At 38.0% G+C, this 20660-nt stretch overlaps 1 long non-coding RNA gene across 1 annotated transcript in view; it reads left to right on the forward strand.

Moving 5' to 3' along the window:
• Positions 1 to 20660, forward strand: part of LOC134002252 (uncharacterized) — a 66971-nt gene that overhangs the window by 45150 nt on the left and 1161 nt on the right. The window contains exon 3 of the long non-coding RNA XR_009927585.1: positions 12809 to 12949. This is a non-coding gene — a long non-coding RNA (uncharacterized LOC134002252). The remainder of the gene's footprint in view (positions 1 to 12808; positions 12950 to 20660) is intronic.

Below are 20660 nucleotides of genomic sequence, written 5' to 3' on the forward strand. Positions count from 1 at the left end.
TGGTGTCAGGACTTTGCTGAGCATGCGCCACATTAAACTTCTATCAAATATATAATTTCTTTCTCTGTGTCTCTCCTGTTTGAATATGTGCAGACTGCAACCTCCAGAGGAAGCTAACGGATTCAGACTGTGTGGTGATTTGCTGACAGTGATTCTCACACTTCTACCAACATGCTGTTGTCAGAGATGTGTTGGGAAAACATAGCAGTTTTTTATTGTCTCACAAAAGCAAACAGATTAGAAAAAATAATGCTGTCATACAGTATGTTCACTTCACACACTCACTGTAATGCAGCAGCATTATGCTTTCTGATACCATGTTAAGCCAGTTAAAGAGCGCTGGTTAAAATGGCTGACTCATGCTTTAATCTCTTTGGAAATACCATATAAAAGTGCTTATGTGTCACTTTTTCTTTAAGCCCCTTTTTATTTTACATTGATGGAATGTTTGCTTGATGAAATTACACTCTTCAATTATTTAATTGCCTATTATTTCCCACTAACACTTACAATATTAGCCTTCCAAAAATCAGTGTAATACAGGCATTTTTTGTAAGCACTGACTGAGGAACTGAGGACTTTCCTTGATTTTGTATATTTTAGCAACATGTCATATTTGAGGGAATTATGATCAAAGTTGGAGGGACTGTTTGAAGTGATTCAGTGAAGCCTGGCATTTAATGATACTGTGAGATGTTTGATCCCAGCTTTCTGCATAGTATGAGTTACCCATCCCCACTGACCACAGTTCTTCATTTTCATCTTTTACTTAAATCTTGTACTAGAGTTCATCCTCAGTGTGCAGCAGAAGGTGACAGTGAACTCCCCAATTAAGAAGGCTTAATTAACCCGCTTGGGTCCTTGCCAAGCAAGCAACTATCACAGCTTGAGGCTGAAACCTATGTAGAAGTACAGTACCTTAAAGTACAATGCTACAGATGGCTGCTAGATGTTAACTCCCATTCAAAAAGCGTCAACTGCTCTCTAGAAATACAAAGGCAACCACAGCGGGTCATTATGGTCTCATTCGAAATTACTGGTACGTTATTAAGATTTGAAGACTTACAGTAGCTTTGATGTCTGCTGTGTGGGTGTTGATTGACAGCTGTGATTGACAGTTCATTCGTCCGCTGCTCTCCCCAGCTCCTTGTATTGAGTCTAACTATTCTGCAAGTTTAATGTTACTTGATTACGATACCTGCCGTTTTCACACTATTCAGGTTAAGTAGCCCTAAAGTGCCACTTGGTGTTCCCAGGAAGCTAGTGTCCGCTTCAGTCTGAGGTAGCAGGGCATGTTTCCAGCGTGTGAAAGGCAACACCACACACTCTTTATTCAGAAGTTCCTGGCTCTTAACACAAAAGATGGTGCCGACCATAAGCTGCACCTCTGCTTGTAAAATCGGCTCCAATGTAACTGAATGAGAGACATTCCCATTTCCATTTATAGGTGATAGTCCTGGTGCAAAAATTAACTGTGCATCCCAATCTGAGCATTATATATCCTAAAACCATTAAAGAAAAAAAAACCTTTAAAGTAGACTTTTAATTTACTGGTACATATTCACAAACACATTTTCAGAGAGCACCATGCCCGTTAAGTTGAGGTCCAAAAAACCTGATAAGTTCAAATAAACCATAAAGCTATGTGGAGCTGAAGGGAACCTCAGAGTTGGGTGTTAATGCTATGTGGGTTCATCACTACCAGCTTTACCTTTCACATTATATATTTGATGCTTCATTATTATAAAAAATATAATAATATATTATAATATATTGTAAATAAAGCCAAAATAAGCCAAAAAGCCAAAATAAGTTATTGTATTCTCTTTCCTGGTGGCATTTAATGGAATTGTAATAATATGAATACCTTATTGAATTTTATTTACCCATGGAGGGAAATTTTTTGCTTCTATTCCTTGAGGGAGATTAAGGACAGGTTCAACTACAGGACACATAGCACGGCTGCTAAAAGGGACACTTCAGATGAAAAATGCTCGACACACTGCCAACAAAGAAACCGACTGGAAACTTCATCCTTAACAAATTGCACTGTATGTCCTGAGGCGTTAAATTGTCAGCAGATTATCAGGACACTTGTAATGCTTCTTCTATTTGCATGCTGGTCTGACTGACTTTTTTCTGGTTCATATTATAAAAACTGTACATTTACCCAGTGTGTTTTGCAGCTCATTCTCCTCTATTTCTTAAATGTTTGTAGGTTTGTAGGTATGTGGCGACATACTGTAAATCTTGTGTCTTCTGAAATCTGTCAAAGCACAATGGGAAAATTCCCAAACAATCCCCTGCAGAGATATTGCAGCAGACATTCATTGCTTCATGCAATATATGTAGTTAAAGGTAAATGCTCATTCTAAAGGCTTTTTTTCCCTTTACGCCATTTTTCTTTATTTATGTGAGAATTAGTCATCATGGAATGCATTCATCATTAGAAGCACAACAAATGCAACTGGTGGATGTTCTTTACAACTGAAGGTTAAAGCACTTTATCATATAATCCGGCTCTGCTGGCCCTCACAGGATGGAGGAGTAATAGCCTCCCCTTCAGCACAGCTCACTCATAATACTCCCCAAACAGGAAAAAATAGACTTACACTAAATCTTGTTAATAATTTAGCCTGGGGGGGGGGGGGGGGGGGGGGCACAATCTGTTCTACATTTCAAAGAGAACTACTTTTTTATGGATTCAATTAACAACAGGTTAAAGTAATATACCTTTGTAGTAGCAAGAGATAACACAGAGAGCATTTGTAAGGTGTCATGTCAAATGACAAAGTGTGCTTTTGCAATATTAGAGGCTGTTTGTCAAGTCGGTGTTATCATTTAACCGACACGTTTGCTGAGAACTGAGAAGCTGACGGAAGAGAACAAATGTTGAACAGTCAAAGGAGGAAAGTGGGCTGCCAAGAGATGATTTAAGCCCTTAAAATGTACAGTTTAAACAATATCCCACTGTTAGGAGCTATATTTTTGGCAATAAATGTAATACACTGCAAAATCTTAAAGGTCAACAAAATCTATGTTATAGTGACAAAGCACAAAAGTATAACTCTTATTATTTCCCTGAGATCTCCAGAGCTTATATTGGCTGTAATTCAGAGTCAAAGCAAGTGTTATGTGTTGAAAATGAACTGTGAACCTGCTAGAGATTTATCCACTTATCTCTAGAAGGTTGTCTCATGCTAAATCAGAAAACAAAATGTTAATGAGATTGATGAAAATTAGATACATCAAAACATTTCACTACCCTTTCAAGAGTTCAGTTCATACCATCAAAGACTTTGTGGGGATTTTTCCAAGTTATTTTCCAGAGCCTGAACTTGACATGAACTATGAGCTATTGTTTTAGTTGAGCATGCTGTTTAGTTTCTTACGTTTCAGCTGCCTGTGTTCAATACTGTGGCCGGAATGTAATTTATCTTTCTGTGGGTCGGTGCTTTCCATTTGTTCTCATCAGCGATGCCACCATCAGATGCATCCTTAGTTGGCACTCTCAGTTCTCAATATCATATAACACCTGGCTTCTGAAAACCCTCATCTCTCAGCTGCAATTAAGGTTTTCAGCTATCTTGGTTTCCTGTGTGCAATTTGCATCAAAAGTATAAAGATCCCTTTCAGATATGTTTAAGGACACATAAAAATCCTCGGCTTAGAATAATGAATTAGATCTGACAGGTTTTTACTGCAAAAATGTTCAGTAAGCATGTTAAAAATCCTCAAAAATACTTTATTTCATTAAAAAACAGAATCTATGGATATGCTATTTTTGTTCAGTTTGAAAAGTTTAACTGTTGGATGCCTCCTGCTTTACTGAAAAGTCAGTTCCCAGGGAATGTGCACTGAAGGCTTCACATTTCCACATCATGCTTGTGTAAGTTGCAAATCAGTCACAAATCAGTCAATTTTTGCCTGGAGAGGGACTTTAAGTCAGCACATATATGGTCTTCATAACACCTTAATCCATATTCAATTAATACTTTAATTAATGGCTCCAAAGAGTCTCGAGGGATAGCAATTTGACCTTAACAATGAATTTACGTTGATATTTCTCATGTACTGTTTTAAATTCTCCACCAGTCAGCAGAACTGATATGTATTATGGATTTGTAATATATGTTAGACAAAAAAAGTAATTTAAAAAAAATGAAGAAAAGAAAGAAAAAGCAGATAATACTTCATAGTGAAAGTCTGGAAATTTGGAGAAAAAAAGGAAAGAAAAAAGAAGATAAGAATTCAACAACCAACAAATTGTGACCTATCACAGACCCGTGTAGTATTCTTTCTTGCTATGTTTCTGTAGCATCCTTCCTTATATTCCTCAACCTCCTTCCCTTCATGTCTCAGGTTTTTCAGTCCAAGGTCAGTTTATTACTCCAAGCCTGTCAGTTTCCTAAATTCCAATTATGTTTTCACCCTCTGCTCTAAGCGTGTTGTGAGGAGTCCTTGACAGGCCCAACACAATCAACCTCAGAGTCATTATCGTATATCAAACACATTGCAGCATTAGTGACAGTGTCAGTGCTCGAAGGCAAAACCTCCATTTTATGAATGGTAGCCCTGACAAGTGTCACATTATTGTGACTACAAATTTAGTCATATCTACCAAATGAATAGGTCTTCACAAATGGGTTGTAATAGAACAATGGGAATGCAATATGGAAGACATAACCTTGTTATGTCTTCTTAAAATTAAATTTTGTCGGGAAATGATGCACACTTGCCACCAATGAATGATCCAATCTCACAACAATGGCTCCACTAAAAACACTGCTACAGTATGAATGCCTTCAGCTATCTGGGCTATGGCATCTTCATTTTTATGTATTACCCGCTGCAGTCGGTTGTAAAACAAGGTTTGAAAGGCAGACTGTGCAGAGGACTTAGAGTGCTCTAAATGGAAATCCTGGATGCTTGTTGCAGAGTTCATCTTTGGCCTCTTGCTCTGATTAGTAATTCTGAAGTGTGTAATTATCAAAAACGTAAAAAACTAGGTAAACAGTTTGAATGGCTGTTACTTACAGGCCTTGATTAGCTGTTCGAATGAGAAGCAGAAACCTTTGTTGGATTTTTAACTAACTGGTTTTTGTTGATGTGTCTCATGATATGATGTGTGAAGGGATCAGATAAAGGACACAAGAAGCTTAGGTTCTTTAAAGAACATTATTGCTAATGATTATGCCTGAACATGTGTCACATTAAATGAGAATGATAAAGAAAGTGAAATGTTCTGTAAGATAAAAGATAGGGCAAAAAACATAAATGCCCTGCCCTCTCTTCACTCCTATGCAGGGAGGGGGGGGGGTTAATTTATTATTGTGTGGGTCATCAAGGTTGGCTAGGCTTTACATCCTTTCTAACAATATTAAGTGTCAGAAAAAAGCTGATGGATGGTCTGTGATCAGAGCTGACAAAAGAGGCACATAAAAAACACTCCCAAAGAAGTGGAAAGAGCTGAGTAGACATGTGTTCATTTAATTGAGCAAAGAGTGAGGTTTTTTATTTTTTATGACGCAAACCACATATGCCGGTTTAGCATTAATATGCATCTCAGTCGGTTGCTTGTTGATGCTGAGATCTGAAAAAAACAACCTTGTGACCTTCTGGTGTATGACTACCTGCGTGCCTTCTGATGGATTTGTGGATATTTTTTGAATTTGTTGCTCAGATATTTTGTCATCATGATGCATTGTGCCTTGATATATCTCACTTTTTCAAGGACAGAATAGGTTGAACTTAATGTACTATAGTCACTGACATAACACAAAGAAATACACACCCTGATTTGAAGTACATACACTCACATATAACTTGTGCCATGAATATTTAATTTTTTTTTTTTTTTCAATGGTTACTGTTTTTTTTAAATAGTAAAGAAATGCCCTTTGCTTCCAAACTGAACCAAGTATGCAAATTGACTTGGCTGTACCTTAGGATGGCACTTACATAGTACTTCACTACCTTTAAGTGCTTTACAAAATTGCTCTAATTCACATGTTCACACGTGGATGACAAGAGAGCTGCCATGCAAGGTGTTGGTCTGTTCAAGGACACTTCGACCTGTGGGCTGAGGGAGCAAGAGATGGAAGAGAGAGGAACATGGACAACCTGCTCTCCGTCCTGAGCCACAGCTGGGCCAGTTAACAGGTTCAGGCATACTGAAAAAAAGCATAATAGAGCTACAACTACTTTGATGATTATTTTCTCTAATGGTTTTGTCAATAAAGTGTCAGAAAATGTGAAAAATGCCCATTATAATTTCCTAGGGCCAAAGTTGGTGTCTGACCTCATCACTTTAATGACAAAGAAAATCATTATTTATCACATTTAAGAAGCTGAAACCGGCTAATGTTTGGTATTTTTGCTTAAGAAATTATTACAACGATTATTCCATTAGCAAAATAGTTGCTGATTAATTTTCTGTCGATTGACTAATTGATGAAATGACAAATCATTGCATCTCTAAATCCTAATCATTATATTGTTTAAGCTATCATTAGCTAAAATCAAAATCTCTTGCATTTGTAAAGCTTATCTTTGAAGTAGCACAGTTTAACCAACAGAATATGACTGAATACTTGACTAACTTTACAGTAGAATGAACACATGACAGACACACCTGCCAACATGAATACACTTTGCAACCACAGGTTATCTTCCACCTTTCATCCCTTGTAAAGTGTGGCACATACAAGCCCTTAGCATAGGTTTGTAGGCCTTCATGTCAAGTACAGTATGTTTGAATCTTACTCGGCACAATGTATGCAAGCGATTTTTACGCATTTGCACTTGCACTCATGGGACAAGGGCTTACCTATAGGCATAAACATGCACTCACATAATACATTGTGCTCATTCACTCAAGGTCATGCTATGCTGCTGGGTATGCTCCCATTTGTAGTCAACAACATGAAATATTTAGCAACCATCAGGTGTACTGTATCTGTTTTTTTTGCTGTGTCTGGTATGCTCCTAAGAAATCACCAGGAGCACCAGGCCTCCGTCATTATCTCCAGTACCAAATCTCATGAATTTGCTGTTGGTTTCATGGAGGGATGCTTCCTAACAATCGTCTCCAGGGCTTGATAAAAAGCAACAAACACTTCCACCTCAAGAACTCCTAAGGGCAACAGGTTGGATGAGCACAAATATTTGTGTGATTTTCAGTGTGTTGAGCATGTTGAGTGTTTACAAAATTGTGTCCAAGGAAGTTGGACAGGTATGTATACTGTGATTATCTAAGGCTTTGAGAAGTGCCCTCGGCATTGACAGTACTCCATTGATTTCTGTAATCACTTTGAGGTAATTATGCAGGAATACGCTGAATGAGCTCCTCAGGGGACAACACAGAATGCTTTCTGTAGTGCGACTGTGTGATCGCAGCTCCCCAGTGACACCCGCCATGCTCTGCAGCAACCCTCTGCCACAGAAAGCTCCGACTCGACACATTAAATATGGGCATTGAGGGATGGATCTTAATGCAACAGAGCAGCATCAAATACAGAGGGGCCGCATACATTACTGCACGCTTTAAAGTTTACTTTGTGCTTGTCTCGCTAACCCTCTTCTTTTAAGTCAGGGGAACAACTTCAGTACAGATAGCACACACTGAGCACATGGTTTGAGGGGTGCTGTCAGACTCCACTTCCATTGACAAGTTTTATTTGATTGATCCCAGAACGCAGGAATTAAAGGAGGGATAGCAGCATGCAAAAAGTTGTCAAGCTTTGGTGGAGGAGGTGAGGCTAATAAATAGCTACAGCTGTAATAAATGAGATGGCAAGAGACAAAAATACAGGGCAATTTGTACAAAATGATTCATAACTTAATAATAATGTTAAAATATTTCTCGTTATTATTGTGTATTTCATGTTTGATAAACCTCTACCCATATGAACAATTTTCCAATCACAACTTGACAGGCACAGCAGGCTAGCTTTGGATTTCTCCACATTAAAGCAGTGTGCAAAGGATTTTAAATGCTATCAGAAATTTAAAAGATTTTGTCTTTTTTAGCCTTTCTTACCATAAAACGTGTCTTTTGACGCATTAAACAGTGTGCTCAGCTAACAAGCTCACTACCTACAGTAGTAACCTAGTATTACTTCCAATACTTCCAGGAAAATATCATTAAGCTAGTCACATTTGATTGTCAGATTGCAGGTTATGTTAAAAAAGCCCTGTTGACACTTCCACTGTGCAGTATTTCCACACCGTGTGGAGCTCTGTCCTGCTCTTTATCCGATTTGAGGAATTTTACATTTTAGTAATCCCAGCCAACTTTACAGAGATAGCATTACATTTGCCAAACGTATTGGGTAATTCTCATCCTAAAAACATTTTCTATAACATTAGAAATGGAAACATACTGTTTATGACTATGAGTGTGTTAGTGAAGCAGTCAAACAGCACTGACATATTTAGTTAGTAGATTGTAAAATATAAAATAGTAAGGGCTTTTCCGAACACTTAAATGACAGGGAGCATTTGCATGTCTTTGTACTACAATAGTAATAATGACAATAAAATCATGATATAATGATAGATGTGTGCTGACAGCACTTGACAGAGCATTTCAGACTTTTGTGAGGAACAGTTTCCGCTCAGTAAGCAGAGGTGATTTTGAGATGAGGACTCAGGCTGTTCCACTCAAGCTGTCACATGAAGCTGGCAGCATCAGTTCAAATGACACATCTGAAATTGGCTTTGGTTTACCTGTGTGTATACACTGGGATCCAGGTCAACCTTTTTCTGTACTGATCAGCTGGAAGAAAGGGCAAAGTAGTAAAGGACAGAGAGGGAGACAATTTGGAGAAGAAAACAACATGCTTTGTCATGGTGGTTCAACACAAATAGCTGTTGGTCATATTAATAAACCAGAAAACATTAATATAATACATAAACTGCCCAAACGTAACTCTAATGATTTTAAAATTCTCATTTATATGTGGTATTATTGTGTGTCATGTAATCCCATGTGGGATGAATCATTTCATTGGTATGAAGCAAAAATAAAAATGCATTCATTCATCAATGTAATCCACATGCAACCTAGTTAAGCTGCTTTGTTCATTCTTGTGACTCCTATAAGGACATGCTTTTTATACATATACAGTATTTTTCAATCTGCTATGTGTATCTTCCATCTGCTTTCTTCCCATAAAAAATAATTCTTTTTTCTGGAATATTTTAGTCATACTTTAACTCCCTGTTTATCACAGCCAAAACACTTTCATTCCCTTTTGTTTAAAACATTTAAGATTTACACCTACTATGTTCAAAATGTCAAGGACGAAGCTCACTAGTTAAATTTCAAACAATAAATCAGATGCCATGATTTGTGCATGCATGCCATCCTCCTTGAAAGGGCTTACGTGTTTGTGCTTCTTAAATCAAAAGGCTTTCTAGTAGCTAATGTGATTTTCCCTGCATTTGTGTGTTGGCTGTAGCTCTTACGTGACTCTCCCAGATAGTGGGATCATTGTAAATTCCGAAGGGTGTTTTTGGACGACTGTTGTTCTTAAGAGGCTCTAAATAACATACAGCCCCCAGAGCTATGCTTATGCCATGCCTGCCTATGTACTGATATAATAAGTGATGCAATGCTTGCAAACTAAATGGACTCGTAAACTAAGTGGACTTGCCACTCAGAATTATGGTGATGTTTGAGCATGCCTGCTCATGAAAGTTTAATGTGTAATCTGCTTTAAGGCATGTTTGGGGTTGTGTTATGCATACACCTGTAGCAAGTTTAAAATATGTATCTTGAAACAACATTTTCGCAAAAATGAGATTAGGTGTGATTGTTGTAATTTTTCCTGCTGGAAGTATGCAATTGTTTCAGCCATATCAGTTCATGAGCCAACCTCTAAAAGGTTTCAAACCTATATGGTTGAGCTTTGGTGGACGAAAGGAGCATGAGTAACACTTTACAATAAGGGTACATTCATTAACATCAGTTAATACAGTAATAACTAACAGTTAATTGACAGTTAATTAATGTGTCTAGTAATAATTTACTAATAATAGTTTCTAAAGATGCTATTCACATAAGTTATTACTGTAATCTGCATTAACAGTTTATACAATAATAAGCATTAAGTAGCTGTTAACAAAATCAAATGAAAAATGAAATCTGTGGACACACTCCATTGTCTTCATGTTGAGGTTTCTTGTTCCTTTATTTTCATGTAGACATTCTTTAATTGATTGCCTAATCTAATTGGCTATTTATTAATGTTATTGTTACCCTTATTATAAAGCTGAAAACATGTATTCATTTAGTAACACTTCATACATGCATTGGGGTGCTGAATAAGCATTATTAACTGATCTATTAATGATATGTGTGACCCTTAATTTGTAACAATCACACAGCTATTAAACATTAGTGAAACATTTCCAACTGGAAATCAAGTTATCATGACAACCATGATTCATTCCAAATTAAAAACGATTAAAATTGCCTGCTACAAGCAATTATTTTATTCAGAGAAATTAACAATTTTATCATTCTTTGAAAGGAACAACAAATAAGTGATTGAACAATTTCACTGTTCTACGAAAATAATGACAAAAATGTTTCCCCTTGCAGACATGTTAACTGCTTCCTTATAAACTATTAAATGGTGTGCAAATGTGTACCTTAGATAACATAAACACCATGAGTAGATGATAGTAGACACATTAGTTAACTGTTAACTATGTGTCAGTTAATGCTTATCTGCATTAACTGATATTAATGTACCCTTATTGTAACGTGTTACTGGAGTGGGGAATGATCACGTTATTTGTGTTTTTTATTTTATTCATAATCATTAAACATGCTGAGGAAACTCCAACAGTCCCTCCAGGAGACCCTGCAGCTTTCTTCCACAATGCATTCCTCTGCTGCAGATTGGCAAGTTATTCCTTATGTGGAAACAAAAAGAGGTCATTTTGTACTAAATATACTGAAACTTTAGAAGATACAGACTTGATTCAGCTAACTCAGACAAGCTTGTGATTAACTTCCACCAAGTCACACCTAACAAGTGTATTTAATGTATGAGCAAAGGCTGTATTCACACAATACTGTTAATAGATACACAGGGAATTTAAACATAACAGTCAAAACAGCACATAGAAAATCTGAGATGTACTTCATATCAGCAAAAACTAAAGATTGAAGAACCTTATATGAGATACTGTGTGTTCACTGCTGAAGTGTCACAGGTCAAACAAGGTACCCTGTGGTGCTTCTGGAACAACCAAAATGGACTTGGGGCACCCATAGAAAGAAATGCACTGTTGGCAAAAGCCCTGTGACGTTGATGAATGTTGTCCTCCGAGGGTTAGGTAATATTTTCTGATGAGATGCAGTGTGTGCTCCAGCCCACAAGGTTGTGAGTACAGCAAAAGTGATGACGTGAGGGTGTGGGAGCCAGTACAGCAGGGCCACAGGATGAGGATGGAGGAGTCATGACAACGCTGATAGAAACAATTTATTTCATCATACCTGGACAATCAGACATGAAGGCAAAAAATACAATGTATTTTCTTTTCTCTGGGCAGATCCATATCAAGGTGCTTGTTCCACTCATATGAGCATGTTTTTTTCCATGAGTAAACAAACCATCTGTGCATGCCAATACAATAATAATACAGCAACTTTTCCAATACCGACATTGGAGTTATCTGACTGTAGACTTGGACAAAACAAATGATAAGATAAGCTCCTTATACTCTGCAGTCTGGTTGCATTCTCCTATGAATTCTTACAGAATTGCTGCTGTCTTAATTAATTCCTCGTTCTGCCTTCTTAATTTGTACAAGCTAAATTTGACAAATCTATTGTATAAGGTGTTTGGAATTGATTAAAACAACCAATGACAATAGATTATCCAGTGTTATAACCCAAATCTTTATTTTGACATTCATTATATGATGAAGAGTCTTATTTTTCCCTGGATGTCTAGTAAACATATAATAGGGAATATTCTGTAGAGCATTCAGAAACAAGTTAAGCTTCATTTGCAGATAACAAAACCAGAGTAGATTCATTGTGAGTCATTATTATTGTTGTTCTGGCCTAAAGTTGCTTGGCAAGCAAAGCAATTTCCCAAATCCAGGACAGCTGAACATTCATCTTGCTTCAATATCAGGATGCTTTTATTGAGTATGACCCGCAAATCACTCAAAACTGGTTTAAGGGAAAACAACAAAAGTGATTATCTAGCAAAATATACACAGAGATTTTCTGCATGTCTGCCAAAAATTTCGGGTTATGACCTGTACGTTCCACAAAAAATGTTGTAATAAGGACGGTTAGGAAGCTTTTTTGCCATGGCGTTTTAAGATATTGTAGAAAAGGGTGAGAGAGTCAAGAGGCGCTTCAGTGCCTTCTTCTGGTCATTTATTTTTCTTTCTCCAGGGCTCCTGCTCACTAGTGTATCACTGTCAGTACATAGTGATTATACATTAAAAAATAAGGAAAAATAAGGATAAATACTATGCAACACACTGCAAGGAGTTATTTTAGGCAAAAAGGCAATTCCAGTGTTTACATGTTTTTTTAAGATCCATGATTTACACTTATGCAAGATAAAGCCTCTTATCTCAATGCAAAGTCTCTGAACAGCTGTGTGAGCTATAGAGGATGTGTACAGGATGACAACTTATGCAAACAAGAAAAATGATCCTTACCATTTTCTGCAATCACTATTAAGCTGTGCTTCCTCTGTGTCATGTTGCCCACCACCCCCAACCCCAGCTTTCACATGAGTGTAAGAGAAAATTACTTCTTGGGTTTCAGACATGGAAAGACCATTCATCTTACTAATACCAGAGGTGAGTGATCATGAAGTGTGGAGACTCCAGTGAAAAAGTTGGGACCCAAGCGTATCAATCATCATCATGCCTGCAAATGGAGATCTCTCATCACACACCACACTAGGTAAGAGAGACAAACTAAAGCCCTTACTTCAACTGCTACTAACTGCGCTCATTAGTCAGATATGTTGGTCCTTATTTAACATAGCACCTCAGGGATTGTTGCTGTGGGAGAATAACTTTCATCAGTCGCAGGCAGATCTGACAGTTTCAATCATGGAGTGTGTGAGTAAAGGGATTGCCTTTGATTAACATGACAGCATAATTTAAAGAGGTGCACCATACTTGACCTTTCACATTCATTCCACTTTGGTAAAGTGTGTGTGACTATGGATTAGTCTGGGTACCATGTACAGTAGGATACCAGCTATACACTGTAGAACTGCTGACTATGCTCCCTAAATGTTGCACTACTGGTTTTTATTATTCTTTCACATAAAAAGTTATGCTAATGCCTTTGTATTTACTGTAGGCATAGCTCTGAGCTAAATGCTATCATGGTCACAATGACAATGCTAACATGCTGCTGTGAAGTAAGGTACTGTATAATGTTTTCATCATCTTGGGTTAACATATTAACATGCTAAAATTTGCTAATTGGCACAAAACACAATGTATAGCTGAGGCTGATGTGAATGTTATTAGTTTTGCAGATGAATGAATACCTAGATGAAAAGTCAGTTTCATTCTTTCAGTCAAACAAACCTTTAAGCCTCAAATTTTTTTAACACTAAGTTCCATTAATGCGACAATGAGTGAGAATGCAAAATACCAGAGCACTGGAAGTCGCTCACCTAAATAAAATGCAGCCATCATTAATGCTATTAATTCCACTGAAAAATCAAAAATGTCTGCTGTGAAAAGGGTCTGTTAATCCTGAGAAGGACGATGACTGTCTGAACCAAATTCCATGGTAAGATCAATAGTTGTAAAGATATTGAAACTCAAAACCATCATGGTGAAATTCAGGGGATCACTTTGTCCCCAGGGAAACATAAATGTCTACAATGCAATGCATGTGGTAGCTATTTCAATGAATAAGTGGGAACTTCAACCTGACAATGATGCTAGATAAAAAGTCAGGGCATCACCAAAGTTTTTGCAGTTCTTCCTCTGGGCAGCATTTATATCTGTACCGCATTTCATGGCCATCCATCCAAGCTGTCTTTCTCTAAAAAACAAACATCATGGTGGTGCTAAAGGGAGGATCACACATGCAGCAGGCTTTATCTTCCGAGGATCATGAATGTCAACAAAATGTAATGTCAACCCTCTAATAGTTGAGATATTTCAATTAGTACCAAAGTGATGAATAACCTGACCAACTGGCTGACAGGCCTGCAGACACCGCCTCCCCTAGAACCACGCCGCTAGTGTTGCTAAAAACCAATTAAGCATCTTTTTCTCTTCAACTAGTAAGCATTATGTAGAACACTTGGTTCCCTGCCATGTGTCTGTAAGAGATCAGCAGATATGTTTCATGTTTCACCCTCCAAAGGTCACTATTCTTGTGCAAAAGCCAATGGCAGATGAGGTCGCAAGTGCTCAGTCAAGGGTCATTGCCATAGTAACAGCGGAGGTGAATCTCATTAATTTAATATGCTCCACAAAACCAGATCCTAGCAGCAACATAAAACATGAAGACAGATGTAGAGAGAATCTGTAAAAGCAAACACATTCAGTGCCAAAAAACAAATTAACTGTTAATGGCGCCACGAGAGACACAGGGAATTTTATACTGTTCATAGACCATAGTGAGTACAGTAGTTAAACTGAATGAAAACGTTATGACTCAGCGACATTTAGATTATTTGGCAGGTATCCAAGAAAATGCTAAGGTATAAGTGTGGCAGACTGCCCAACATATCTGTCTTAATTTGCTTTAGCGACAGGTGCAAGCATGTGGAAATGTTATCCCGGTTGCAGTGACTGCCATCATCTTTAATGGGTGTCACACACAGGTGGCCCCACAACAGAGATTTGATTAAAAGGCAATAATACCCTACCAGACTGGATGGGTTAACTGTGTCTGTAATAGAAGTACACAAAAAAAGGAGAGACAAATCAAAAACATCAATTGGTGGTGATGTCAATGTTTTAATGTGGTTTTCAAGTGTGACATCTCACTCGGCCAAATCCCTGACTGCATTTCTGGTTTTCCAAACAGTACTGTCACAAAAATCTCCAGCAGTGACCTCAAATGACCCCAAACTTTCGTGTTTAATTTTTCATTTCAGTCAGAGCTGTAAGCTGGCAATGAAGAACTCACTCTGGCACTTCACAGTAACAAGTCAGACACAAGCAGTGAATAATGGTCCCCTCGGAGTATCCCAGTGTCAAAAGTCTACACAACACTCTACCATGTCATGGATACAACTAACCACTGGGTTTTCAATAATTCATAGACTTACAGAGGAAATAAACAATGCCTGGTTGGTTGTTATTGACCAAACACATCACTGACTCTTCAGATACATACAGTACACTACACACATATAAGATTTAGCTACACAAAACCCACAAGTGCAGGTGTTTGTACCCATGACACACACCATTAAAACCAGTCCACACATAAAGAGGGAGGCTTTCTTTGTGTGTTTCAACTGTGCTTCAGTATGATCCTCTCTCTCTTTGGTTATATATCTCTCCAGCTCTCTCTGTCTATCCCTCTTAATGGTGGTTCAGATCAATAGAGTTAGCCTCAGGCACAGACCTTTGCACTAAAACCAATTGTTCCAGGAACTCTGTACTAGCAGAGCCCAGACTGTTTTCTGTGAATCCTGCCTGATTTTTGCATTCTACATTCTGTGCTCTCTTTAACATTTGCTTTAGGTAAAAAGAAAACATGTTTGTATTGCTTAATGTCACTATCCTGCCGTAAGCTCTAGATAGTCAGATATTACAGATATATACACAACCATCTCAACTGTACCACTGTAGGTCTCCCATATATGCTCTGTTGGATTAATATTTGGTCCTGAAAATAGATCTTGGTGTGTTGATACAATGCAGTCAACCCTTTTTGAACCTGCGTTCAATTGCAGAAAGATCAGAAAGCAGTTTGGACTGTACCTGCCTACCAAGCATCTGCTCTGAGACCAGACAGACACAAGATGTTAATATGAGGGTAATACAAACTGGTGAGCTGTGTGAAATTGTGGAAAGTGCTTCCACCGTATAAGGGATAATGAGCTGACTCACACCACATCTACTCTTTCTGGCACAAACTGAGTAACTTGAGTGACAGAGTGTGAGAAAAATAGACAAAAACAACATTTACCTTCCAGTTATTCAAAATCATAAGCAACGTAAAGGAGGGTAAAAGACACTGAGCAGCTACTTTCCAAGACTGGACTCCAAGTATGTGACAGTCAAGTTGTTTGAAAATAAATGTAAGTGGTGATGTGGCAAATCATTGGAGCCATTAATTTTTATTTTTTGCAATTTAGCTTGTGTATTTTTGTTAAAATGGGGGAACATTTTGAAGTAACTGAACCAAAAGCAAACTGATAACACCAGTGGTGGATAAGATGCTGAACTGTACTAGGTACATTTTTATTTATATTATGACAGTTAAAATATGCTCCAAATGTTTCAAAGGATTTTGTGATGAATTTTTAAGCGAGCCTTCTAAGGCAAAAGTCCAAGTTGGGAGTTATACCAATGCTCCAAGTTAGCATTAGCCGCTGGAAGACATCTCTATAGGTAATTCACAGGCTAGCAATCTCCTCATACCTGCATTAGTCGAATCGAAGAGTTCAATCAATACATCAGGTGCATTCAATCACAGATTCAGGTGAAGTGCTGGGCGGAGTGCAACTGAGCAGAGAAAGGGAGGTGAGGGAGGAGCAGAGTCATTTGCATTCAAGTCACATGCAGTTGAAATTGCTAGCTTGATTTCCAGAATATGCATATTTTATCTTTATGTAAAAGTTGTAAAAATGCTCTGCCTAAGTTGTTTGTTGATCACCAGTTTTGTATGTAAAACCTGAATTCACAAGATAACTACAGTTGTCAGATAACAGTCATGGAGTAAAGTGAACAATATTTCCCTCTGAATTGTAATGAAGTAGAAGTATCAAGTAGCAGAAAATGAAAATGCACAGGTAAAGCACCTCAGTATTGTGCTTGAGTAAGTGTATATAGGTACTTTCCACAACTGGGTAAGTGTCTACTGGACAGAGAACTGCAAATGATCATCACAACCTGTATCACAGCAATATGCAGGAATATTACTGTACATTTGCTCTACTGTATATCATTCCAGACTTAAGGCAACACCGGACCATGCAATAGGAATGGCACTCCTGTCATACTGCTCACTGAGCTCTAGAAGCCACAAGATGAGCAACAGCTTTGATATAAATAGATTCCTCCACAGCCACGTGGTCGTGATGGAACGCTTAAAAGGGGTGAATAAACCGGAGATGTCACTGGGCATCGTGAACCTTTTATAGTACAATCACCCCCTTGAAGCTTTCCCCACTATCCAGTTACCCTTCCCAACAGGGATTGAAAGAGTGGAAGAAATAGCAGCTGAAAGAAGGTGAAAGAGGGGACTGATGGTCAGTGGTAACAGGGTTCACTTCCAGCAATGTAAATGACTGGCCATCTGTTATTTTATGGCGTCAACAAAACACATTTTGCTAGATTATGCTTCTACTAATGGGAGATTTTTGGCATAGGTGCCGTGAGCTGTCGTGGGTGATGTTTTTGTGATCATTACAAGCACAATTAACTTCCCTGGCCTCACCTCCTTACCCAACGGGGTAATAAATGTGGAATGTTAGGGATTAGGATTTGAGAGGGCCATGCACTCATCATTGTGACACAAAACTATGATTATCACACACTCTTTTGGGAAATGCAAATTGTGTTCTAATGTTCTTTTAAGACAGCAGTATGAGTTCAAAGGGTTGTTGTGAATGAACAAGAAAGAACATGCGTGTTGTGTGCACATGTGCACACAAAGACACAATCAAGATCCCTCCTGGAGAATTTAATTAGTTGACTGTTTTCCTCCAATGAGAGGACTAAATAAAGCCTGTGTCATTTGCTTCCGAGGCTGAACAGTTAGCGGACCGAGCTGGTCACTCACAGGGGAGAGAATTAAAGGCTAAAAATGGAAGCAATTTGCTTCCAAGATTATCCTCTGAGGAAACTAAGAAAGAAACTAAGAAAGATGAGTTTAATGAAGCTTTATGTCGCTAAATTTATTAAGTTTTGATTAACATGCAGTCTTGTAATTACATTGCAAAAGAGCAGAAAAGAGAGAGAGAAAAAAACAGCATGAAGACGAAAAAAGAGTATAAATGATCTGCAGAAAAGACATTCATATTGTTCTAACAAACACATTGCCGTAAGTCATTTCTCTGTAATTGTCTTTGGCAGATGGGAAGAATTCAGAAAATATAAACCCCTGTGTCGTTTAAGGATTCTCCCATTGTTTACTGAAGAGAGCCATCTACTGGAGAACAACCTACATTAAACTATATTCACATAACCATACATTTACTGTACATGCTTGTATAACTACATTCTTATCATTCTAATTCTTCAAGAAAATACAATTCATAGGAAATCACCGTCGGGGTATTAAGTTAATGGTCTCTACATCCCCGCAGACAGAACATGCAGTGCTTTCAGTCAAAGCTCCCTGATCCTTGCCCCGAAAATCCATATCCCTTGTTTAGCCATTACTCAGACTCAAATGTTTTCATAAATGGCTTTATGTTCTTGCGAGTCAATTACTAGCCCACAATACCCTTGGCTCCTGCTTTTTCTAATAAAAGGGGAATGAAGGATTGGCAGTTTGCAGCAGTTGATGGCAGTTTGCAGCAGCTAATGTGACAGCAAACACAAGTATGAAGGTCACTGTGATGGAAATGAGTTGTAACACACTTGTAAACTGAAAGTCATACATGGTACACAACATTCAGTCCAGGTAATGGCCAGCACCATGTAATTTGTCAGTGCATTAAGTGTTTAGGTCAGCAATCCAGTGAAGTTGTATATGGTTCTCATTCCCATGTTTGACCACTTTATAGCCCTGACTTATTAACCTTGATTTATACATGAAGCCTGTAGAAGGTTAAAAACACATGACAACTCACGGGAACCGTATGATTCCCAGAGCCTTTCTGTCCCCAGTTTTTGTCTCAAATTCAGTTGTGTTGCACATGACCAAAACCAATTAATCACACATACTGTTACCCCTCTTTTTCCCTCTGGCTCATTTCCCCAAATGATTTTAGATCTAGTGCCAATGTAGTTGGTAATGTGTTTGGAAAAATAAGCATCTTTTTCAAGGTGATGATGACCCTCACTGTGAAAAGGAAGGGAAGCCTCTGAAATCCTATTAGAGAGAGGCCTGCCTTATTTTATTGCCATCAGCAGCGCTGGCCCATCAGTGGCACAGCAACTGTTTCCAACATTTAGCCCTACACTAATTCTATCGCTGTGGCCAGACTTGCCCAGGGTATGGACATTAAACTAAATTTCATCTAAATGTGATTACACAATGGCTGCCAATGCAATTCAGGTAATGTTAAGGAATAAATGCTGTGATAAAAGGAAATGTAATTTGATCTGTGTGAATCTAACTTTCATGTCATTTACAAACTGTATGTACAGCATGACTTGGTTTTTTTCAGAAAAACAATCAAGAATTTAGACAGAAAACTTAATACTACTTAATAATACTTAATTCAATATTCAATGCGTGACCTGCTAGGGATAAAGAGGGTTTACTAAGTAAATATATAAAAATCCATATGTGTATGTGCATGCTTGTGATTGAAATGTCTCTCTTTCAAATGTATTAACTTCTGTAAATAGCTGCATATCAACACATGTAAGCATACAGTAAATGTGTGTGTTTCATTGTAACAAAATAACTTACACAACAACAGAACACTTACTGCATCACAAATAAATTGTGATAAATATTAATATATTTTAATGTTGAAGATTTGTTTTAATGACTAATATAATCAAACCACCATGGATTGAGCCTCAACTGCGTATTTTCAAACAGGATGTTTTGTTTTTGTACTGACTGTATAGAGGATAAAATTACACAGGCAGTGTAAAAACATCTGGTGTATGCCACTTGATTAATTTTACATATCTTAAGACTATAACAATCAATTAATTAGCAGATCTAAAACTATCATAACACTTTCATTTAAATTGGGTTATTCAAAAATCTAGTAGTAATTATATTATAAAATAATAATTAAATGTTTCAATTAAATTTGTTTTTCATCATTGTCTTTTTATGGTGTAAAGATAACACATGGAATACACATAAGTTAGGCTGACCAAACGTCCTCTTTTCCGGGGCGTCCGGGTTTTTTTTATTAATTGATGATAATGTCCGGTTTTCCTTCTGTGTGTGTGTGTGTGTATATGTGTGTGCCCCCTCTACCCCGGTTGTCATTGTTTGGGTTAGCGTGTGTAACGTAATCCCCGAGAGGCTGCCCTGTGGGCGGATCTCCAAAACTCACAACAAGAGAGCAGCAGACACCGGCGGTGCAGCTGAAGCGTTCAGATGCCAAAGCGCAAATGCACGTTCACAGATGAACTGCGAAAAATTCCCAGTTTACCGACCCGGTCGGGACTGGCCGAGTGCACCGTGTGCGAAGCCGGTACATATGTCTGTCCAATAAAGGTGCCAGGGACCTCACAGCTCATATGGACTCAGAGAAACATAAAAAAGCAGTGCAAGGTGAGAGTAGTTCAGCAAAGTTGACTGAGTTCTTTGTGAAACCCGG

The sequence above is a fragment of the Scomber scombrus genome, chromosome 20 (genome assembly GCF_963691925.1).
Source record: "Scomber scombrus chromosome 20, fScoSco1.1, whole genome shotgun sequence".
NCBI classification, from domain to species: Eukaryota; Metazoa; Chordata; class Actinopteri; order Scombriformes; family Scombridae; genus Scomber; species Scomber scombrus.